The sequence below is a fragment of the Pygocentrus nattereri genome, chromosome 14 (assembly GCF_015220715.1).
Source record: "Pygocentrus nattereri isolate fPygNat1 chromosome 14, fPygNat1.pri, whole genome shotgun sequence".
Classification (NCBI taxonomy): domain Eukaryota; kingdom Metazoa; phylum Chordata; class Actinopteri; order Characiformes; family Serrasalmidae; genus Pygocentrus; species Pygocentrus nattereri.
Genome location: NC_051224.1, coordinates 31,042,883 through 31,068,484, shown reverse-complemented (window position 1 = coordinate 31,068,484; position 25,602 = coordinate 31,042,883).

The window sequence follows — 25,602 nt, the reverse complement described above, 5'->3', positions numbered from 1 at the left end:
CCCAAATATTTAAGATAAGATCTAATAAAATGAGTGGTCTTGCATTCATGTCACTGGTGTCACTGCTTAACAAGAATCTCTTATTTTTAAATCAAAGCTTCAAACAGATAACCCCAAGGTCCAATTCCATTTCTTCTTTTTACCCCTACCCCTTGTTTTTGAGTGTAATCCTCCCCCTTGTAACTGAGTTACAAGGGGTAGTGATTGAAATCTTCCCCCTGTGAAATGGGACGACCCTTCAAGAACCGGAAACGTCATCAGTTGTCATCAGCGACTTTTACGTAAACAGACAAGACAAGGTTTTCCGGCCATTTCCAATATGCCGCCTCCAGCTGTGGTGATCTCACTTGTACGTCACGTGACAGGACAGGTGAATCATATTTAAAATAGCCTGTAAAAATAATCAGGATGTGTTTTCCTGCTTTGTCTCTATACTATAGCAATAATGGTACATCACACTGACATTTGCCATTTATCCGAAGTAGACTGTAAGGCACGATTCATTCACAGCTTCAGTTTTACACATCAATCAATCAAACGAGTCACCAAATAAAAAAGAGCACAAACAAAAAACGACATCACTTCATTAACAGCTACTAGCGCTGCTCTGTAGGCGACCCTGCCGGCCTGCAGTGACAGCAGAGGAGGGGAAAGTTCAGCTCCTCACTGCTTAAATACATTTAGGGCATCGTACGCCTTCAAAGAGGGGGGCAGTTATTTATTATCGCCACCAAGAATTCTTCGGTGATCTGAAGCTGAACTTAGCTTTCTAATCGCCAGCTTCATCATTGGATTTTCCCGTTCCACCTTAAATGGTGCAGCAACCTCAGATACTACAACGTAACTGCTGCGCAATTTAATGTAGAATGGGAAATTTTGCTAGGTAGCAACCGAGACATCAGCATATTACTAGCAATTTTTATGCATGTCATGAAGGAAATTACCATAAGACGCTATTACAATGGTTATCTTACAATATGACGGCTTTATAACAGAGAAATACTTACATTTATGTGTCTGTTTGCTCGATTGTGCAGCCATCTTGCCCGTGATTTGCACAGCATTCTGAGAATTTTCTCATAACCCTCCATTTGTAGTGTGTCTCTGAAAAATCTCTGTTTGAAGGGCCATGTAGCCCCAACACTTAACCCTACCCCTCCATCTCAACAACAATTGGGACAACCCTACCCCTAGACATAAGCGTGTCAAACTGTGGTAGGGCTAAGTGTTAGGGGCAAGGGGTGAAATGGGATTGGGCTTCTTTTCCCTTTTTTCTGAAGATCTATGAAGAAAGGCACATGCTAAGTCCACTGACTCTTTTCAGTTTCCAGACATTTTGTCATTTAACTTGTGGTTTCATATAAAGCTTCAGTTGAATTCACTGGAATGACCCATTTCAAAAAGTGACTGACCATGACTGACCATATGTGGCTTGATGCCCTGAGTGCCCTTTTTTCAAAATGCATTTGTCCCTAGCATTACCATCTCCCTTCCTTATGAGAACCTTATGAGTGAAGATCAGTAACATCAGTGACTCCAGTGTATACATGGACTATACTCAAAGCTGTTCATTGAGTTCTTCTGCATAAAATAGGACTTGTCTTTATCACTGTTAGTTAATTAGAGTTAAAGGATGATGATCATGTGTGTCACCGGTGTTCCATTGTGTCAGTGGTACTGCTGTGTTTTTTCTGTCACTGTAAATAAAATGATAATGTTATCTCTCAAGAGTAAAGATGTAAAAGATGTAAATACATGGTTGTGCAACTGAACAAACACTTTTTGCAAACGTGATTAAAATCAATTAAAGAACAATCTCCTGATTTGTGGCAGAATAACTATTCTCCATATGCTGAAGAGATATAATAAGATTTCATAAAAGCCATTAAAATTGCCAAAACGTTAAGATAACACCAGTGACAAAAAGAAGTACATGCAGTCTTCTTATTTCAGAGTAATGAAATAACATGGTCTAAGTTATATTTTTTTCCACAAGTGGAATTTCTGTAGAATTACTGATGGAGAGAGAGAGAGAGAGAGAGAGAGAGAGAGAGAGCAGACTTAATTAGAAAGCTCCACTTTGCTGGTGTACAGACAGTAAAAGACTGTAGCCCTATTTGTGTCTTCATCAATGGTCAGCTTGTGGCCACAGAGCCTCTCTTGGCTGGATTTTTGGGGTGTGGGGGTGGTGAGTGGTCCACAGCACTCCTGTGGTCAGAAAATCATCAATAATAAATGAGACAGATGGCTGATACATTATGCAGTAATAAATGTACTTGATGTAGATAGATAGATAGATAGATAGATAGATAGATAGATAGATAGATAGATAGATAGATAGATAGATAGATAGATAGATAGATAGATAGATAGATAGACCATCATGTGGCACAGGGTTTCCTCTCGAGTGCTGCTTTATGAAGGAACACCTCTTCAGAGATGAACTCAGCCATTTGTCAATGTATACTGACTTTCATTTATTTATTAAAAGACATCACTCTTTATCATTTCATGAAGAAAAATCCAATAGAAATGGCCCTCCTTGACATTTACATCTCACCACTTTAACATATATGAAAAAAAAAACACCTTCTAAACATTTTAGAAAGGTAGTGTTCTCTCTTCTCCTACAAAGTGACCATTTTAGACATACAACGTTTTGTTACAACAGCAACAAAATGTGTTGAACATGAATCTCAGGCTAAATTGATACTTCAGCAGGACAGAAACTGGGTTCTAAGAACAAGAGGCTTTCAACTCTAAAAACCAAATGACTGGACAATGTACATTTGCGAAGAGAAAATGTGCCACAAGAGTTAAAATATGAAGATTTGACTGAGGACACCCTGAGCTATTGTTTCACCAGCTGCTGAGTGATGAGTCACTGATTGGTAGCAGCTGCAAGTCTCTATAAACACTGTGATGAGAACAGAATGGATCATCTTGTTTGTACACAGACTAAAGTTGGACAACGCCCGCACTTGGACAGTCTCGATTAGGCTTGATTTTCACAGAGGGGTCACTAACTCTTAGTAGCATTCGGCAATAACAGAAGCATGTTGAAATTTTAGATCAATTATTCATCACTCATAGGCTCATAAACGTGCATGTCTTGTTTAAATGTTGCTTTTGTGTTTTTACACATTGAAACAAATGGAAAAAGAGCAGTTTTGAACCTGTTTAGACAAAGATAATGTATTAATTAGATGATCATATTTATGTAAATACATAATTATAGCTAAGAACTTGTGTAATAAAATAAAAAACTAAACAAGTCTGAATTTTAGGTAATAACTATATAATAACAATATAATTACCATATAATAAGATACGGTAGTGTTAACAAAGATATAATAATTATATAATAACAGCATTATTACAATATTATTACTTTAGACAACTAAAGTTTCACAAAATAAACTAGTTCAACAAGAAAACAGGGATAACGGACACCACAAACAGAGTTAGTGAAGTTGTCATGATTTATCCAAAACTTTGAAAAGACTAAAAACTCATTTCAAAAAACAGCTCCAAAAATAGGTCGTCTACAGCACAAAGCAGAGTGAAGACACAAGAATTGCGCATTTAAAAGCAACATCTTCAAAAGATTATTCCTGATTAATTTTTCAGTTATTAAACGACAGCCTTGAATGCTTCCCCCACTCTCATATTCTCTTCTTTTTATCCATCGGAATCATGTTAAAAAGTAAAACAAACAAGTGCTCACAAGAGTGTCGGTAACCCAGTTGAATATGGGGCAGTTCCCCATGGACTGGGTCTTCAGCAAATTATATCAGCAAAGGCTTTGAAGCCGCTTCCATTCACATGAATATTCTGCCTCAGAAGAGGCTGAAGGTCCGGCATGGAGACAAAAACACAGAGAGAGAGGGAGAGAATGAAATAAACAAAAAGTGTCTCAATTTACAAACTTGAAACTATGGAACTGGAACGGTGTCTTTAGTGCACTCTGACCAAGTGTTTCATTAGAAACCCCTCGCTTGTGCTTCCACTTACTGACCACTTTATGAGCTCCACCTACTTGTACAGTTGTACGCAAAAGTCTCAACATCCTGAGCCAATTTGTTGATTTTCTAAGTGACAAATAAGTCAGTAGAAGATGTCTCAGTTAGAAGATGTGCCATTTGCTGCTTCAGAAAAGTTCCTACTTTTACAGTAATGTTGATAACACTGTTTGTTTTGATGTATCATTACAATATTATTACAAGATTATTACAATATACATACAATGTGTTGTTAGGTTTGATACAGTATAACCTGTCTATACTACTAACATGGGGTGTTATTCTTTTAAAGCTTCTGACAACATGGTTTCAAATGTTTAATATTTAGGGTTAATAGTATATATATATAAAGTAATACAATTTAATATACAATACATTTTACAGAACTTCTACTGCCTGATCTGGACTGGATAGCCATGTCATCGTACATGATCGACAGTGGCACCTCCATAAACAACCTGGCTCCAGTGGTAGTGGTGAGCAGCAACTCCAACTATGTAGTTCATCCCTGCATGTTTTAACCCTCTGACTCCACAGCTTCAGCTTCCCCAGCATGAAAGTAGACTGCTGTGCTCTTCTCAGCTGGTTTCTGAATGGTGCAAAGTGCAAAGTGGAGAAAGTATCATCGTCATTTTAGAGATCTAGCTGCATTTTACTAATGTTTGAGATCCATAGCTACCCATTGCATGGTAAGAGATAAACACTGTTAACAAATGCAGAAAAGCCAAAATAACCTACTTTGTGTTTTGGATGGGTCTTACAGAGGCTTAGGTTGGCATGAAGGAAAAAGGAAATGATGTGCTTTGTAAGACTTGTCTGGTTAAAATTGTGGAACTGATCTTCAGCAAAAAAATGAAGACGGCAGATCTGAGTCCTGGGCTTAACCCTCAAATCCTTAACAAACTTGCCCATGCATCAAATTTGATGTTTTATATTTGTTTTTCTATCTTTGTGATAATACAGTGCAAAATTATGTCCTGAATCTGTAGGCCATGTAGAGGGGTCTGCCTCTCACTGTGTCTAAATGGTAAATGTTTATCTCCATCTACATTTTGCATGAAAATAAAAAAATAGAAACTTGGGAAATTACTAAAAACCCATCACTTTGGGGAACCCTTCATTGCTCATTCGATCAACATTGGAGATTCATGTGGGATGCTGTGCCAAATGTTTGCATATGCTGAAGTAGATGACAAAGCTTTTGAGATTAAACATATGGATATAAAATATCTTGGTGCTGTCAGTTTGATAAGCGTGGGCATCTCTGAAAAAGATGGCATTTTGAAGGCTACATGTTGCTCCACATGTTTTGCATTAATGATGTCTTCACAGATTCACAGGTTGTACACCAACAAACCCACATACTACGACAGATGCTGGCATTTGAACTTAATGCTGGTTAATCTGGATGGTCCGTTCTCCGTTGGCCCAGAGAACATGATGTATTATTTCCATAAAGAATCTGAAATTCTGACTCATCAGATCATTGTGAATCAGTCCATTTTAAATGAGCTCAAGTCCAGAGATGTTGACAGGATTTCTGGATGCTGTTGTCTTATGACTTCCACTGTGCATAGTGCAGAACTTATGGAAGCAGTGATGGAAGCTGTTCACTCACAGGTTTTCCAAAGCCCATGTGGTGATATCAGTCACATAAATGTGCTGGTTCTTGATGCAGTGCTGTCTAAAGAGTCAAATATCACAAACATTTAGCTTTGGTTTTTGGCCTTTGCTTTATGCAGAGAGTCTTTGAATCTTGTGATGATAGTATGCAGTGTAGAGGGTGAACAGCCTACAATCTTTGCAATCCCTGGATGAGAAACATCCATCCATCCATCCATCCATCTTCTAAGCCGCTTCTCCGTCAGGGTCGCGGGGGGGTGCTGGAGCCTATCCCAGCAGTCTTCGGGCAAAAGGCAGGATACACCCTGGGCAGGTCGCCCGTCCATCACAGGGCATGGATGAGAAACATCATTTTTAAAATGTTGGAGTTTTTGCTCAAGTGTTTTTGGCAAAGTGAAAGGTTTGACCCATCTTTATAAAGGATGAGACCTTTCCTGGATGCTTCATTTGTATCCAAGCATAACTGCATCACCTGTGTATGACGTTTTTGAACATTTTGCAGTGGTTCTAGTCTGAAATTGGCCCCCATCCCAACATTTTTGGAACATGTTTTTGAACATATTGGCAAAAAACAGCGAAGTTGATAAGATTTACTATGACGTATCTTTTTGTTGTGCAGTTTTTGTTCAAATACAGGTAAACATATATTTATAAATCACTGCTTTCTGTTTGGAATGTGCATTCGAACCTGCTGTCCCAACTTTTTTTGGTATAGAGTTTGTAAAAACTTACAAACTATAGATAATAGTCAGAAGAAGAAAATCATGAAAATGGAGACTGGAGCTTTAAAGCGGGTCCTATTTTTTTGTCAATGCAATTTTCTTTAACTTTTGTAATCGGATTGTATTGTTTTTCTTAGCAACTCCTTCTTTTTAATCAAATAGGATATTAATCCAGACACGAGCGAACGTTGGCAGTGAACATTAGATGCATTGTTCCAGACACGGGCCAAGAATTTAATCATCATTGTCAAAATGAGATTTGTTGGCTAAGGTTCCTGTGCAAGTACAAAACTAGAGAAAAAAAGATCAACTAGGGGTAGTTTTCTCTTTAGCTGTCTTTTTCATTTGGAGTGCTTCCTATTTACCTTTACCTGTGGTGACAGTTCAGTGCAACAACAAATATTTAATAATAAACATTATTCCACTGTAATCTTCATCAATCAAAGCAGACGGCATCTCAGAAACTCCCCGAGGGTCATATTTAGCCCACATAAGCCGTGCATAATCAGCATGACGTTAGATTACATTTCAATTACAGATGGGAAGGTTGCTGAGATTGAATTAATCCTGCTTTTTAATTGTACACAAAACAATTCCAATCACCCTGAACCCCATCACACACTCGCTAACGAGCCCTTTTGATGTTCCTTACAATGAGGAACTAATTAAAACCTACAGCTGAGCATGAGAACATTCCAGAGGAGTGCCCCATTACTGTGAGCGAGTGTCTTTATTGCATCCTCTGCTGCAGGCTGCCAAAGCCCCCCTCGTTTCTGCTAACAATAATCAGCCCACTGCCCTTCCTCACTGCTTCATATCTACTCTCTCTCTTTCATTCACTCACTCACCTTTGCGCCAGTAAAGTCATCACTGCACAGTCTAGTCGCTCTTTACCTTTCTATCACTGTCCTTTCCTCCCTTTGACTCCCACTCTCTGCTTTTTATTTTATGTTCCGTTTTGTTTTTCTCTCCCTCTTTACACCTTTTGTCTCTTTTTTATTCCACGTTTTCTTTTCCTACCTGTCTTTCTTTCTCGTTCAGTCTCCTTCTGCCATTTTATCTCGTTTCACTCTCGCTCTGTCTCTCTCTCTGCCTTTCTCTTGCTTTCCATATCTCCCATTCACTTTCTCTGTCTCTCTCTCTCTCTTTCTCTCTCTCTTTCTCTCTCTCTTTCCTTATCTCTGTCTGACTGTCTCTCTTTCCCTCTGTCTATATCTCTCTCTACCTTTCTTGCTCTCTCTCTCTCTCTCTCTCTCTCTCTGTGTGTGCTTTTCTCTGTCTTTCCCTCTCTGTCTATTGCTCTTTGCCTTTCTCTCTCTCTCTCTCTCTCTCTCTCTCTCTACTTTTTTCTCTCTCTTACACGTTCTCTCTCTGCCTTGTTTTCTCTTTCCCTTTCTATCTCTGTCTCTTTTTCTCTCTCTGCCTTTGTTCCTTTCTCCCTTTGTTTCTGCTTTTTTTTCTCTCTCTCTCCACCTTTCTTTCTCTCTTTAGCTTTCTTCTGTCTTTTTCTGTCTTTCCCTTTCTCTCTTTGCTCTCTGTCTTTCTCTCTCTCTCTCTCTCTCTCTCTCTCTCTCTCTGTCTGTCTGTCTCTTTCCCCCTCTCTTCCTATCTCTCTTTTTCCATATAAATTGCTACCTTTCTCTCTCTCTCCTTATCCCTCTTTCCCTCTCTCTCCTCGTCTCACTGCCTTTCTCTCTCATTCCCTATCTCTCTCTGCCCCTCTCTATCTCTCTCTGCCTGTCTCTCTCTTCCTATGCCTCTCTGCCTTCCTTTTTTTATCTCTTTCCCATTCTCTCTCTGAATTGCTATCTCTTTCCCTTTCCACCTCTCTTTCTCTCTCTCTCTCTTTCTGTCTCTCTGTCTCTCTCTCTATATATACCTCTCTCTCTGTCTCTCTTTTCCTCTTTCTATTTCATTCAGAGTTTCTTCTAAAATCTAGAGTAGTAATAGGGAGTTGGTCCCTCTTTGCTGCAGCAACAGCCTCTACTCACCTGTGAAGGCTTCAATGTAGATGTAGGAACATTGCTGTGAGGATTTGCTTGCATTTAGCCACAAGAGCATTAGTGAAGTCACATACTGATGTCTAATGATTAATTCAGGATAACAAACATCAGTGATAACTCCTGATAAAGAGGGAGAAACTCAGAGAGAAAAGGAATTAGCTCGAGTAGGGAAAGACAGAGAAAAAAGGAGAAAGTGAAATCCTGAGGCCACCATACTGGACACCCTCTGTCACTTGGCTGTTCCGAGAAATTCTGTCCATAAAAGTTATGAACAGAATCAGCGTCAACGGACAGCCCTGGCAGAGATAAAAAGCTGGTCCAGTGTTCCACGACCAGGGCGAAACCCGCATTGTTCCTCTTGTAGCTGAGATTCAACTATCGGTCAGACTCTCTTCTCCAATACCCCTGCATAGACCTTACCGGGTAGGCTGAGAAGTGTGATTCCCTTATAGTTGGAACACACCCTTCAGTCCCCTTTCTAAAAAAGAGGGACCACCACCCTGGTCTGCCATTTCAGGGGGACTGCCCCAGATGTCCACGTGATGTTGCAGAGGCATGTCAGCCAAGACAGCCCTACAGCTCATCCACCCCCGGTGCTGTGCCACCAAGGAGTTTTTTACATCCACCTTGGCTACCTCAGCCCGAGTGATGGATGGACCCTTGCTTAGATCTCCAAGCTCTGCCTCCTCTAGGGAAGGATTATTGGTGGGATTGAGAAGATCCTTGAAGTATTCCTTTTACTGTGCAATGATGTCCCCAGTCGAAGTCAGCAGTCCCCCAGCCCCACTGTATACAGTGTTGGTCAGGAACTACTTTCCTCTCCTGAGGTGCCTGACGGTTTGCCAGAACCTTCTTGGTGCCTGTTGATATTCTTTCTCCATGGTCTCACCAAACTCCTCCCACACCCGAGTTTTTGCCTCAGTAACTGCTGATGCCATGACTCGCTTGACCCTTTAATTCCCATCTTTTGCCTCCAGAGTCCCAGAAGCCAACCAGGCCCAATAGGACTTTTTCTTCAGCTTGACAGCTTCCTTTACCCGAGGTGTTCACCAATGGGTTCGGGGATTGCCGCCATGACAGGCACTTACAACCTTGCGGCCACAGCTCCGATTTGCTACATCGACAATGGAGTCACGGAACAGGGCCCACTCTGACTTGATGTCCCCAGCCTCCCTTGGTATGCGGTTGAAGCTTTGTCGGATGTGGGAGTTGAAGATCTTTCTGGTAGGTTCCTCTGTCACACATTCCCAACAAACCCTCACAACACATTTGGGTCTGCCAGGTCTGTCCGGTATTTTCATCCAACTCACCACTAGGTGGTGATCGGTTGACACATGGTCGCAAATCCGATGACACAACTACAAAGTCGATCAACAAACTGCGAAACTGTGAAACATTGTGTTTGTTATGGACAGACTGTGGTGAGCACAGACCTCCAATGACAAACCACTCGGGTTCAGATCGGAGAGGCTGTTCCTCCCAATCATGCCCTTCCAGGTCTCACTGTCATTGCCCACGTGTGCGTTGAAGTCACCCAGCGAGACAATGGAGTCCCCACAGGGGGCACTTTCCAGTACCCCCTCCAGGCTCTCCAAGAAGGCCGGGTACTCCAAACTGCCATTTGGTACATAAGCACAGACAACAGCCAGAGCCCGTTCCCTGACCTGAAGGCGCAGGGAAACAACCTTCTCATCCACTGGAGAAAACCCCAATGTACAGGCGCTGAGCCGGGGAGCTATGAGTAAGCCCACTCCTGCCCAACACCTCTCACCCTGGACAACTGCAGAATGGAATAAAGTCCAACCCCTCTCGAGAGAGTCTGTTCCAGAGCCCCCGCAATGTGTTGAGGTGAGCCCAACTATATCTATTTGGTATCTCTCAGCCTCATACACTAGCTCGGGCTCTTTCCCTGCCAGAGAGGTTACGTTCCGTGTTCTGTGAGGCAGTTTCAGTAGCCCAGGATCGGAATGCCAAGGGCCCCGCCTTCAGCCGCCACCCGATCCACATTGCACCGGACCTCCATAAGCGCCTCTCCCACAGGTGGTGGGTCCATGAGAGAGAAGTCCCATGTTTCTCATATGGACTGAGCCCGGCCGGGACCCATGGATAAAGGCCCGGCCACCAGGCGCTTGCCGAGGAGCCCCTCCCCCAGGCCTTGCTCCAGGGTGAGGCCCCGGTAACCCTAATCCAGGCGAGGGAAACTTAGTCCTGATGGTCTCCATCATATTTTGATTATTAATCTTGAGGATTATACATCTGCAGTCCTCGGATACATAAGCAAGTGTGTTGAGGATGTCAGCCACCACTAGGACTGTGATGTGCATCCTCAGCACCGGCTCCCCTCAGGGCTGTGTGCTGAGCTCCCTCCTGTTTACACTGCTCACATATGACTGCTCAGCTATCCATCCAGGCTGTCATATTGTAAAGTTTGCGGACGATACGGCAGTGGTGGGATGCAGTGAGAACTCTGCATCAATGTGAAGAAAACAAAGGAGATGATTGTGGATTTCAGAAGGAGCAACACCATCCCTCCTCTCCCCCTACACATCAGAGGATCTGCAGTGGAAGTGGTCTACAGCTATAGGTACTAGGGCATACACCTAAGTAACAATCTTACCTGGAGTAATAATACTTCCAGCCTGATCAGGAAGGCACATCAGCGCCTCTACTTCCTCAGACGGTTGAGGCATGCCGGACTCGGGAGCTCAGTCCTCACCTCATGTTACAGATGTGTGGTGGAGAGTGTTCTGTGCTCCAGCATCACTGTGTGGCATGGAAGCTGCACTGCGGCAGAAAGGAAAGCTCTGCAGAGGGTGGTGAAGGCCTGACCATTCATGAACGGGGTGAAATGAAATTCTGTGAAGAATCTGATGTACTACAGTCCATAGTTGTAGAACCTGTACTGAAAGAGGAGCTGATATGGACAATGGACAATGACTCATGGGCAATGAGTGGAGATAAAAGGTAGGTTTACCTAATAAAGTGCTCATTATACATTTACTCAAATCATCATAACAAACAATTGCATTCCAGATGAATCATTAACATGATCTAAAAAGGAATCATTTTTCGTGACCCCCTCGAGGAACACTGCCTAACGTGAGTAAAACAAAGTGTGCTCACAAAGAATGGGTAACCCTTTATTCCACGTCATTCCCAGCATGCCCCTCTGTAAATAATAATAATGTAAGCTTGATAAAAGTCCGAGGCTGTCTGAAGATGACGGGGGTTACAGCCCAAAACTCACCGCTGACCCAGAGACACGTCCACCACTGTGCCACCTCGACTGTTCCAAATCTGTTCAAAGAGCTGACAGAGTCCATTTAGATTTAAGCTGATGATTTGAAGACCATTCAGAGTTTTCTGTTCTCAGCAACAAACTCATTCTTTTTCTCACTCTATCTCTCTTTTCTTCTCCTCCCCATCCTGTTCTATGCTCTTTCTCTTGCTTTCTCCTACACTCTCTCTGCCTTTCTCTCTCTCTCTTTCCCTCTCTTTCTATCCCTTTGTCTCTCTTTTCCCTATGACTCTCTGCCTTTCTCTCTCTTTCCCTCTCTCTTTTTATCCCTTTGTCACTCTTTTCTCTCTCTGCCTATCTTTCTCTTTTTCCCTCATTTTATCACTTTGTCTGTCTTTTCCTGCTCTCTGCTGTCCCGGTCTCCTCCCACTACTCCATGTGCTTTTTCTGTTTACTTTTGATCGTCCACGTGCATTTGTTTTTCCATCTAGTCCGGCCCCTTGTTTCGTGACTCCGCCCCTGATTGTTTCCACCTGTCCCTCGTCCTCCCTGTTGTATTTAAGCCCTGTGTTTGCCCCTTGTCTTGGCTGGTCTTTGTTGTTCATTGTTTGGGATGTTGTTTGTTGTTTGATGTTTGATGTTTGATGTTTGATGTATGTTGTTTTTCTTCCGGCCCTGTTGTTTGTGTACCTGTTTATTTACATGATGTCTGTCTCTCCTGCTCTACGTGTTGGTCACTTGAACCTGGACTGTCTCGACCATGACCCTGGATTTGACCTTAATAAAAGTCGCTTATCTCTGCTTATGCGTCCGCCTCCTCGCTCCGCGTTACACAGCCTTCCTCTCTCTTTCTCTCTCTTTTTATCTCTTTGTCTGTCTGTCTTTTTCTTCTCTCTGCCTTTCTTTCTCTTTCCCTCTGTCTTTTTATCCCTTTGTCTCTTTTCTCTCTCTCTGCCTTTCTCTCTCCTTTTCTCTCTCTTTTTATCACTTTGTCTGTCTTTTCCCTCTCTGTCTTTCTCTCCTTCCTTCTCTCTTTTTATCCTTTTGTCTCCTTTTCCCTCTCTCTGCCTTTCTGTCACTTTTTTCCCCTCTTTTTATCATTTTGTCTCTTTTCCCTCTATCTGCTTTTCTCTCTCTCTTTCCCTCTTTTTTATCCTTTTGTCTCATTTCCCTCTCTCTGCCTTTCTCTTTTCCTCTTTCTTTTTATTGCTTTGTCTCTCCCTCTCTCTGCCTTTCTCTCTTTCCCTCTGTTTCTATCCCCTTGTCTCTTTTTTCTATCTGCCTTTCTCTCTGTTCCTCTCTCTCATCTCTTTGTCTCGTTTCCCTCTCTCTGCCTTTCTCTCTTTTTCCCTCTTTTTCTATCCCTTTGTCTCTTTTTCTATCTGCCTTTCTCTATCTCTTTCTCTTTTTATCTCTTTGTCTGTCTGTCTTTTTCTTCTCTCTGCCTTTCTTTCTCTCTTTCCCTCTGTCTTTTTATCCCTTTGTCTCTTTTCTCTCTCTCTGCCTTTCTCTCTCCTTTTCCCTCTCTTTTTATCGCTTTGGCTGTCTTTTCCCTCCCTCTGGCTTTCTCTCCTTCCCTCTCTCTTTTTATCCCTTTCTCTCTTTTACCCCCTCTGCCTTTCTCTTTCTCTTTTGGTATCTCTCTTTCCCTCTCTCTGCGTTTCTCTCTCTATCCCATTGTTTTTCTTTACCTCTAAATCTCTCTGCCTTTCTCTCTTTCCATCTCTCTTTTTCTCTCATTCTCTTACTCCAGTTGTTCCTGCATTTGTTTGATTCCCATTTATCTGTTTCTCTATTTCCCCTTCCCTTCTTTCTCTCTCACTCATTCTATCTGACTTTCACTTTCTTATAGTGTTTCTCATTCTTTTTTTTCTATTCCTATCTCTATTTCTCACTTTCTCCCTCTTTTTCACTCCTTTTCTTGAGCTTTTCTCACTTTCTCTCTATCTTGTTCCCTTGGTGCACTTTTTCATATTTCCAGTCTTTCTTTTCCATTGTCTCTCTCTTTGTTGGTCCATTCTCTCTCCTTTCCTCTCTCTCTCTCTCTCTCTCTCTCTCTCTCTCTCATCTCCTGCTGTGGTTTCTCTTTGAATTCTTTGCTCGGCTTTTATAGGAACAGACAGATGAACCCGAGTTAGAGGAAACTTCGGTCCTGGCTCAGATCTGATTTACCCTCCTCCCAAAATCTACCCACCCACCCCCACCCCGACCCCAACACACTTCATCCAACCGACACCTAATTAGAGTGAAGTAGCTGAAGGACGACATCCGGGACAGAAGGAAAGGTGGAAGCTGATTCTGTGACCCTTAAAAACCCAAAACAAACTTTGTTGAGTCTGTTGAGCTGCCATTAAAATCCTCCAACTGCCAAAGCGTTGCAGAGGAGCTGAGACATGTGCTTCATTTGTAAAGAATTAAACAGTTTGTTCCATTTGGCTTTCAGATATTTTGGCTTTAAATGTATTTTCTTTGCAATTAAAAGATGGTACACTATAGTGCAAAAGGTATAGGTCATCTGAAAAATATATGAAAAACATTCATGTGACACTTAAGTGTTCCTTGCTGATAATAAATAGAATAAATACAAATGAACACATAAACAATTCCACCCCGGAAAGCTTTGTTCTTCTGTGTCCTCTCACCAAGACACTGGCAACCTTTTAAAACCAAAATGTCCATTTTACCAGCCTCAGTATGTGTTAACGTGCTAGTTTAGGCAAATAATATAAATGAAAACATAAATGTTACTCTGCTTTAAGCTTTAGCTCAGCTATGGCTGCTTTTCTCACATCTCTTGCAGGAAACTTTCCTCAAAAGCAGAAGTTTCTTGTAAAATGCCTCTCAATGTTTGACTTTTTACATGGCTTATTATCAATCACCAGCTGCTTGATTGCATTTTCCCAGTCCACCTTAAATGAGGCCCCAGGATGTAACTGTTGCACCATTTAAGGTGGAACAGGACAATTGAAATGGGAAACTGATGAACGAGAAGACTGACTTTAGCTTTGCATTGCGTTTCTCATTGCAGATTAAATGTGTCAGGAAACCATCTAAGGGCTTATGAACGCAATCGTGTTATCGATGGTCATCTTAAATCTTTCTCTTTGCCTTTTCATTAGCTGCTAGCTAGGCCAGATTCTTGTCATTGCTGTGGTGACCAGCAGTCTGCATGCAAATGTTCACAGCTAAAGGTTGGTGTATTAGTAGTTACACAAAAAACAGTTACACTCCCTAAAAATCTAATTCTGCTGTGGAGCCGCAACAGAGCAGTAAAAGAGCTGCATGTAGTTGCTGATGCTTGATATATATTGAATGTGGCCATTATTGCTTCTATTCTTTTCAGGAGCTTTGTCTGTGAGTGTGTAGGTGTAACAGCAGGTGAACTCTCTCAGGTTAGCCACTACTGACCTGTGCTAACATGACGTGAAACCAAAGAATCTCCGTCTTTAAAAATATCAGCTGTATGTCAACACAGCAGGCCTGTGCATTAGAGCATAATCAATCATGTTTCAGCCGCAATGACATGCAGGACACACAACAGCACATGCATGGAGACACCCACACATATATAGCATTTCGTCTGCGGGGACAGAGACGGAGGTTTTGACCCGGTCAGTGGAGCGACAGAAGCACAGGTGCTGCTGCAGGATAATGACCAGCTGTCCTCACTTTTACCCCACTTAGATTACATCACATTAAAGAGAGAGAGAGAGAGAGAGAGAGAGGTGGAGGGAGAGTATATGAGGGAACATGAGAAAAAAGTTATTGATATCACTTAAACTATATGACTGACACTGTGGGCCTATTGGAAGCTTAAATATCCAGTAATACATGCGTAAACCACCTGTCTGCTGTAATAAATACATTACACATCCTAATCTGTGAAACACATATGAAGAAAGGTTCAATTGTATTTCCACAAATGTCTCTTTTTATTTTTAAGGTCAGTGAGATTTTACCTTTACTGGTTACCAATAGCTTATATACCTAGAACATAATTTCATACCTATAAATCATTGAAACAGGAAAAGAAAATATGGTGAAAGTACAGATTTCCAAATACTTAATCCACACTACTGCATCTGTGTTTGTAGGTACAATAATAGGTAATAAGGTATAATAGATCATAAGAATTTGATCATGAGAATTTGATGAAAAGTTGAAGAAAAAAAAATGGGCCTCGTTCACCAAAAGTTTTTTCTTAAGTTTATTTTCATGAAAGTCTACATCAGATTCATGATGTATTCTGAAACCACATAAATCTTCTCACCATCGTGCTCTTGAGTGTGTGTAGATTCTGTTCTTACCTAAGAATAAATCCAAAAAGAGAAAACATGGCTGAATGTCAGAATCTTCCTGAAAACTGTGTAATTCGGTTTAAAGGAGAACTTTCAAACTTCATGAGTTTGTCATGACAACTGACAAAACCCTACATAAATGTTTATTAGTGCTTATTCCAATAGGCATCATTTGCCCAGTTTTGATCAAAATTGGCTAAAGTAGTCTTTATAACAGATGAAATACTATTAAATATGACTATTGAAATAAACATTTATAGGCATTTATGAAGGATTGTGTCAGTTGTCATGACAAATTTATGTAGGTGTCATGTAACCTTATAAACAGCACCCTATAGTAAAGTGTTACCGAAATTTCTTGTTATGAAAGTTTTGTGAATAAAGCTTAATTTTTTTTTTTCCATATTTTTGTCTTATTCTGGCATCAAAACAGAAAAACAACAATAATGACCCTAGATTTCACTCTCAGAAATATTACCTATCATGAGTGGAGCTACACTTTTCTGGACAAGCTGCAACTGTTGCAAATAAAATGTTTAATTGTGTTGCATTTCAAACACATCCTGCACTTGCATCAAGGCACATTCTGCACGGCTCCTGTGGTTGTACACACATCTGACACTAAGACTGGAATTCAGCCTTGAAAGGGTTAATCCTGCCTCCTAAATGAGAGCCATAAAGACTCAGCTCTATTCTGGGAGGCACTCAAGAACATTCGCCCTTCATTAACTAACAACAGACCCCAGCATTGAGCACGGCGCCACTTACACCTGTTAGCACAAACACACACACACACACACACACACACACACACACACACACACACACACACACACACACACACACAAATGGCAAGAGGAGACGGATCTGCAGCGCCTGGAGTTCCTACAGTAGATCTTCAGTACATTTGGGGATTGGTCCAGAAATAAAAAAACCCTTTTGCCATAGTTTCTGTGTGTGTGAAAGATCTGTGTACAGTCTTTCTTCAACAGTTCAGGTTTCATCTTTCTGAAAGTCAGTTTTAGTCTTTCCATGACTACATGTATAATCACATTATAAATCTGTGAGAGCTTAGCGAGAACGCTATAGAGCGGCTACGAAATGTGTTTGACCTTGGTATCTGAGATGTATCTGACAATAGAGTCTCCAACTATCAGTGTGGACTGATAATTCTGCTCCTCAGTTAACAGACATCTGTGTTGGCTAACATGGTGCTGAGCAATGGGGAGTCACTGTGGAATCACTGGAGATAAAACATTGCCATTGTTTTCACATTTAAACTGTGTTCTCTAGATACTGTTTTCTGTGTGTTTTGACTTCACCAAAATTCGGAGCTGAACAGAGAGAGGTGAACAAATAGCTGTCACAGTTCGCAGAGTAGGAAACAAGCTCTTTCTCTCTCATTCTTTCACTTTCTTTCACTCTTGTTCTCTGAGCTTTATTTTTTTTATAATCATACATAAGAAGACATGCATGCTGTAAATAGGATACAGATTTTTTTACCCAATTTTCTCCCCAATTTAGTCGTCTCCAATTCCACCCACTGTTAGGACTCCCCCAATCACACGATGCTACCAATACTAGGAGGGTGAAGGCAGCACATGCTTCCTCTGAGAACTGTGAAACCAACCACCACTTCTTTTCGAACTGCCGCTCACACAACCCACCCAGACAGAGCGAGGCCAGTTGTGCTCTCTTGGACTCCCGGCTACGGATGGCTGTAGCATCACCAGGCATCGAACTCGCGATCTCCTGATGATAGGGCCAATGCTTAGATGGTTGCACCACTCGGGAGCCTTAAAAACATCTTTAAAAAGTACATATACTTGAAAAACAGCAATTAATCAGTAACAAAGTACATGTCATTTTTACTTTCCAACAGTGATGCTCAGGAATGGTGCAGTTTGCATTGCAGGAAATTATACCAAAATGTAAGTTCACGCATTGCTGATTGTACTGTACCAGACTGCACTACCCAGAGGAAAAGCACCATCAGGTTACTCTCTTGTTAGCTGATTTACTTCCACCCAAACTGGAGCTTCAGTGTGAGAAACAGTTCAGTGCAGGGATTGGCCAATGAGCAACTTCGATCAGCAGCACGTTATTAAAACCACATTCTTCCTACTAAACTCCTACAACCTGTCTTTCTGCCTTTTATCTTCAATGTGTTAGAGAGAAAGAGTGTGTGTGTGTGTGTGTGTGTGTGTGTGTGTGTGTAATTTCTCTTCTGTCATTTTTCTCCAACATCTATTTGTGACGATCAGGTTGGAAACACAGATGCTACAAAAAACTTGTTAGATGTGTCTCACACACACACACACACACACACACACACACACACACACACACACACACACACACACACACACACACAAAACACATGCCAGTCATCAATTTCATAAAAACATGGCCTAATCATCAAATTATTAGATGCAGCTGTGTGTGTGTGTGTGTGTGTGTGTGTGTGTGTGTGTGTGTGTGTGTGTAATTTTTCTTCTGTAATCTTCTTTTTCCAACATCCATTTGTAACAGTCAGGTTGGAAACGCAGATGCGCCAAAAACCTTTTAGATATCTCTCTCTCTCTCTCTCTCTCTCTCTCTCTCTCTCTCTCTCTCTCTCTCTCTCTCTCTCTCTCACACACACACACACACACACACAGCTGCATGATAATAATTTGTTGATTAGGCCATGTTTTTATGAAATTGATGACTGGCATGTGTTATGTGTGTGTGTGTGTGTGTGTGTGTGTGTGTCTGTATGTGTGTGAACTGTAATGATCATCTGGCCTCATTATGTTTTGGCTCATGGAAGCTTCTTCACACAGATAAAATAATCCCATTCAGAGACCGGCTTTGTGACGGTGCCAACTTTTCCGGCTCTTTACTGTAGACATAATCTATTCCTTCAGCGCTTTTGTAGTGTTTTTGTATTTGTTGCTCATTTCTTTGTAAATGACTGAAAATGTGATGCACTGAACTGACACAAAAAGTGAACTCTTACCCAACTGCAAAGCACATTTATCCAAATACAAAGGAAATATTTCTGTTCATCCATCCATCCATTTTCTAAGCTGCTTCTCCATCAGGGTCGCAGGGGGTGCTGGAGCCTATCCCAGCAGTCTTCGGGCGGAAGGCGTGATACACCCTGGACAGGTCACCAGTCCATCGCAGGGAAATATTTCTGTTTATTTGTCAATATGTGTCAAGTTTGCATTTCCATATATTTTTACATATTTGACACTACATGAAGGCCATATGGAGTATACTATTACACATATTTCATGATATGTTTACATATTTCAATACATTAACTCTACTGCACACATTATGAAAGCAATTAATTAAAAACCACACACACACACATATATATATATGGGTAGCGCTGTTGCAGTGAGGAGGGCCTGGGTTTGATTCTGGGGTTCATGACCAGGGTCCTCTCTGTGTGGAGTTTGCATGTTCTCCCCGTGTCTGCGTGGGTTTCCCCCGGGTTCTCCAGTTTCCTCCCACAATCCAAAGACATGCAGTCAGGTCGATTGGACATGCTAAATTGCCCCTGAGTGTGAATGTGTGAGTGACTGACTGTCTGTGTCTGTCTGTCTGCCCTGCGATGGACTGGCGGCCTGTCTAGGGTGTATTTTGCCTTCTGCCCGATGACCACCAGCACCAACCCAGCCCCAGCTTTTAATTTTTTGTGAATAAAATGTTTCTTGCTTTATTGTTTCAGACCCAATTATTAAATTCAAAAACATAAAAATAATAAAATAATGTGTTCAGGCTGTAACGCTGGGGACCAATGATGAGGAAAAGAGCAAAGAGAAGTGAGATTTATTAGGGGCAAACACCAAATGATACAAAACAATACAAAGACCAGCAAACTCACAAGGGAAAACACAGGGCTTAAATACTGGCACAGGTTAACGAGACACAGGTGGTTAACAAGAGGGTTAACAAGAAACAGGTGAGGACCAATCAAGGGTGGAGTCTAGAAACTAGGGGGCTGGACAGGGAAGAAACAAAGCAAGAAAGCCCATGGACAAGACCATAAGGTAAACACAAGCACATGGAAGACTGGGAGGGGCCAATTGTGACACAGGGGTCCTTTTGGAGTATGTTGCCTTGAGGCAAATTTGTGTGGCAATAAGAAGAAATGAAATAGAGCTATATATATATATATATATATATATATATATATATATATATATATATATATACGGGAAGAGGGGTTTGTGATATCGGCCGCAGGCTTCAGTAATGCGGTGACTGTACCAAACTGCAGTGGTGAAGAGGGAGCTGAGCCAAAAGGTGAAGCTCTCTGTTTACTGGCCGATCTACATCCCGTCCCTCACCTATGGTCATGAGCTGTGGGTAATGACCGAAAGAACGAGATCACGAATTCAACCGGCGTAAATGAACTTTCTTTGTCAGGTGGCGGGCTGCACTCTATTTGATAGGGTGAGGAGCTCAGCCATCAGGGAGGAGCTCGGAGTAGAGGCACTACTCCTCCGCACTGAGAGGAGCCAGCTGAGGTGGTTCAGGCATCTGATCCGGATGCCCCCTGGACGCCTCCCGGTGGGGGTGTTCCAGGCACGGCCTACCGGGATAAGACCCCAGGGTCATCCTAGGACCCGCTGGAGGGATTATATCTCCAAGTTTAATTCTTTGCTCTCTCAACTGCTACCGCAACCCTATCTGGACTAGCGGTCAATGATGATGATGATGATGATGATATAGAGCTGTGTTCCCTGGCGTGGTGAGATCTGCCTTGTGACTGGTTAAATCCATTCCAACAAATATATTTCCGTAAAGGTGCCCACTCAGAGACTAAGCACATGCTTTTTATTCACTTTCCTTTATTGTTAACCCTTTTATTGTCTATATCTATATATATATCCATCCATCCATCCATCCATCCATCCATTTTCTAAGCCGCTTCTCCGTCAGGGTCGCGGGGGGGAGCTGGAGCCTATCCCAGCAGTCTTCGGGCGGAAGGCAGGATACACCCTGGACAGGTCGCCAGTCCATCGCAGGGCAGACACACAGACACAGACAGTCACTCACACACTCACACCTAGGGACAATTTAGCACACCCAATTGGCCTGACTGCATGTCTTGGACTGTGGGAGGAAACCGGAGAACCCGGAGGAAACCCACGCAGACACGGGGAGAACATGCAAACTCCACACAGAGAGGACCCCGGTCACCCGGCCGGGGAATGGAACCCAGGCCCTCCTTGCTGTGAGGCGACAGCGCTACCCACCACGCCACCGTGCCGCCCCTATATATATATATATATATATATATATAATATATATATATATATATATATATATATATATATATATATATATATATATATATATATATATATGTATGTATGTATATATATATATATATATATATATATATATATATATATAATATATATATATATATATATATATATATAAATAAATAATGCTATTGTAAAGACAGTAAAATGAGTTTGTTACCCTGAGGAAACATTGTGTAGTAGAGGGTTAACATTCACACTGACCAACCACTTCATTTAGTACACCTCCTTGTATCTACATTCATTGTCCATTTTAGCAGCTCCAATTACCATATAGATTCATTTTGTAGTTCTACAAGTAATAATGGTAGTCCATCTGTTTATAACATCCATCCAACCATCCGTTTTCTAAGCCACTTCTCCGTCAGGTCATAAGGCAGGATACACCCTGGACAGGTCGCCAGTCCATCGCAGGGCAGACAGTCACTCACACCTAGGGGCAAAAGATCAAACAGCTCAGATCAGAGCATTCACGTTTCAGTGCATGATTCTGTACCTTTACATGTTTCAGAGAGATTAATGTTGGCGGGCTGAAGGAAACACCTGTTTTAAAGAAAGATAAATAGACTTTTTTCCATCTTGTACTTTCCTCGTGGAAATCATCCCTTCTTTCATTAACAGCAGGCTGTGTGTTTTCACCAAAGCGATTGTAAGAGCGGGTGTTTGGAGGTGACACCTACATAAGCTCATCATGGTAATTGATATAAACCTACATGAACATTTATAAAGGCTTATTCCAGTAGAAACTGAATGCGTTTACATGCCCTTAATAATCCAAGAACCGCAGTAAATCAGATTTGGTCAGTAATCCGATCAACATGTTTACATACACTTGAGTAATCAGATAGTGGAAAACTCGGGGTCTATATGAGTCAAGCAGTAATCAGATTTCTGCTTTGTAACTGGCCAATAAACTCACAGAATAAGATGTGACATCAATGTAATATAAACCTCAAACTTCATGCAGCAGATTTTTTTATTTTTTAATTATTTTTTTTTTAAATAAATGTCAAACCACTTTACCTGAAAATACAAACATGCACCATCTAGAAGATTTTAATACTTCATTTTGTCAAGCATATAGTTGGATTTAGCATCACAAATGTGTTTTGTTGCCATGTCATGGGTGATGGTTAAATGCTGTTTGCTCATTTCCAGCACCACAATCTGTTTTTGCACATGCAGACTGAGATGTCCTAAAGAAATCAGAGCAAGGGTACACATGCACTGAGAAATCTGATTACTGATCTAAAAACTCTTTTTATTGGATTTCTTAATTGGATTTCTTGACCTTAGTCAAATCTAAGAAATTGGAGTGTGTTGTTTACAGGACCATATGAATAAACAGAAATTGAATAACTACAAAAATCGAATTATGATCGGATTATTAAATGCAAGTAACACACTCACTGCAGTTAGGCTGCTTCTGTCAACTTTTATTATAGTTGGCACAACAAAACACAGTGCAAAAAGCCCTTCATGTAATATCCAATCAAAATAGAATAAAAGTGAATCAATCAATCAAGTACAAGTTATACATATTTCATTGTCAGAAAAAAGTGAAAAACAAATTTAACAAATTTAACAAATTTAACAAATATAAACATAATATTTAGTTCTTGTGACCTTAATTTTCTAATATATATATTATATATATATATATATATATATATATATATATATATATATATATATATATGTATATATATTAGAAAATTAAGGTCACAAGAACTAAATATTATGTTTTTTTCTAAAAAAGACTGCATTAGGAAATAAATAAATAAATACATAAATAAATAATATTTAATCATTATTATTTAAATAATAATCATATCTTAAATCCAATAAATATATCTATTTTTCATTTCTTTGTTGTAAGAATATAATTTCTAGATTTTTTTTATTTCTTAATGGAATTGTATTATTTAATGGAATGTGTCTGGTCCCAGTGGTAGATCATTTGACTTATTTTTTTGTGCTAATTTTCTATCTTCACTATATTTCCGAAATATACTATATTGTTCTAATCACTTCCATGGCCACAGGTGTATAAAAGCAAGCACCTTGTCCTGCAGACTGCTTCTACAAACATTTCTGAAAGAATGCATCGCTCTCAGGAGCTCAGTGAATTCCAGCATGGCAGTGTGATAAGATGCCACCTGTGGAACAAGTCCAGTCATGAAATTTCCTTACTACTAAATATTCCACATTCAACTGTCAGTGGTATTATAACAAAGTGGAAGTGACTGGGAACGACAGTGACTCACAAAGTCACAAAGTTGTAGGCCACGTAAAATGACAGAGTGGGGTCAGCAGATGCTGAGGCATATAGTGCACAGACGTCGCCAACTTTCTGCAAACTCCATATGGCCTTCAGATTAGCTGAAGAACAGCGTATCATATGCACATCATATGATATGTATCATATGCATATGTATCATATGAACAGTGTAACAGTTTCATATGCGTGTGAAGGCAGACGAATGAATATACAGTCTATCTATCTATCTATCTATCTATCTATCTATCTATCTATCTATCTATCTATCTATAAAATTTTCACGCTTTATGGCTTTATTTGGAGGGTCACCCATAGATGCTCTACAGCTACTTAAAACATTAACAAAAATTTATGGTTATCCTCTGATGATTATTAATATTATGGTTAGGGATAGGAATAGATGTAGATTTTACTTTGAGGTTAAGGTGAGGGTTAGGTTCAGGGTTAGGATTAGATTTGAAGATCTAGGATTAGATCTAGGATTAGATTTGAAGTTCAATTGAATTTAATAGATATTTAGTTGACTGTTACTTAAAGGCCAACTGACAATTTACATAGCATCTATAGTGAACCAGCTACAGAACATTAAACTTCAAGTTCAGTGCCATTTAATGACTATTCAGTTGAATGTTACTTAAATATATATTAAACATTTCCAAAGAATCTACAGTGGACCATTCAAATAAAGTGCTACTTATTTTGCTCCACATTTGAATTTTGTTATGTTGGTGTTCTTGTGCAAATTTTTTTCTTTGTTTTGTCAATTTCTTTTTCTCAGTAAGGGCTCCTTGACAGCCACATATCCATTCACACCCATAACATTGAGCTCGAAGACAGAAACACCTGTTGTGTTTATGTCCAAACAATAATTGGGCCTGATTTTCTCCTCTCTCTGTGCTGTTCTTCTGAAGGGGACAGTTTTGGTGGTCTACCAGGTCTTGCTTGGTTTGTCAGAAGAGTTATTTTCTCTACGGCTCTGCAAATCAAGCAGAGAAGCTGTTGGCATTCTCAGAACAATGGACTGACCACCCCAGAGTCCGTGATGCAAGTCTCCTAAAAAGAATCGAGGCTTTAATAAAGGCAAAGTCAAATTTGGTGGACACAAAATTGGAATGGAAGATTGCAGAGGCTTCTATTTAATTTTCTGTTAAATCTATATTGTCTGCTTTTTTCTGAGATTTAAAAATAAAAAAAAACATTTATCCACAGGTCTTCCACAGGCATGGTCCTGATTCTATCACAGCAACCAGATTCTACCAAAGCACGTCAAGTGGGCTTCAGGCTACACTTTTGTGAATGGTCCAAAGGGTCAAACTAGCAAAAAGTGTTAACGGCATTAAAAAAATATTTATAGATGTTAACAATTAAACACGTTAACATGTTATTATTGCATGAAATACATCAGGTCATGTGGCTTTCATTACACATGACTTGTACAATAAAAGTCCATATGCAAAATCATCACGTGCTCCTTCACTGGATAGAACCGCCTTTAAATATTCTGCAGACATATTCAATTTCTCTCTCTCTCTCTCTCTCTCTCTCTCTCTCTCTCTCTCTCTCTCTCTGTCTCGCTCTCTCTCTGTCTCGCTCTCTCTCTGTCACTTACTTTCTCACAATACATTTAAATCCTTTTCCCAGACTTTTTAAATGCACATACTCACACAGCTTGTGCATGTGTATGTGTGTCTGGCCAGCAGGAGTGGAAAGATACAGCAGAGATACGACACGTGTGAAATTAGCCCCGCTCTCCTCTTCTAGAATTTTTATTAAACCTCCACCAGAAAAAGAGAGACAGAGAGAGAGAGAGAGACACTGAGAGTGGGAGAATCTTACTGCTACCACATGCAGTGGCCTGAGGCCAACTCAAACACTCAAGTCAGCGTGTGCAGAGTGACAGATGAACGGCGGCATCAGCGCTTGGCCTGGCATGCTGTTCAGCCTTTATTCATACAGTTCAAAGCATTGGCAGCAATGCATCATGGGGCTGCAGTCTAGGCGCACTACTCCGAGTGCTCCACTGAGACTTTACAACCGAGAGAGAGAGAGAGAGAGAAAGAGAGAAAGAGAGAGAGTCAGGGAAGA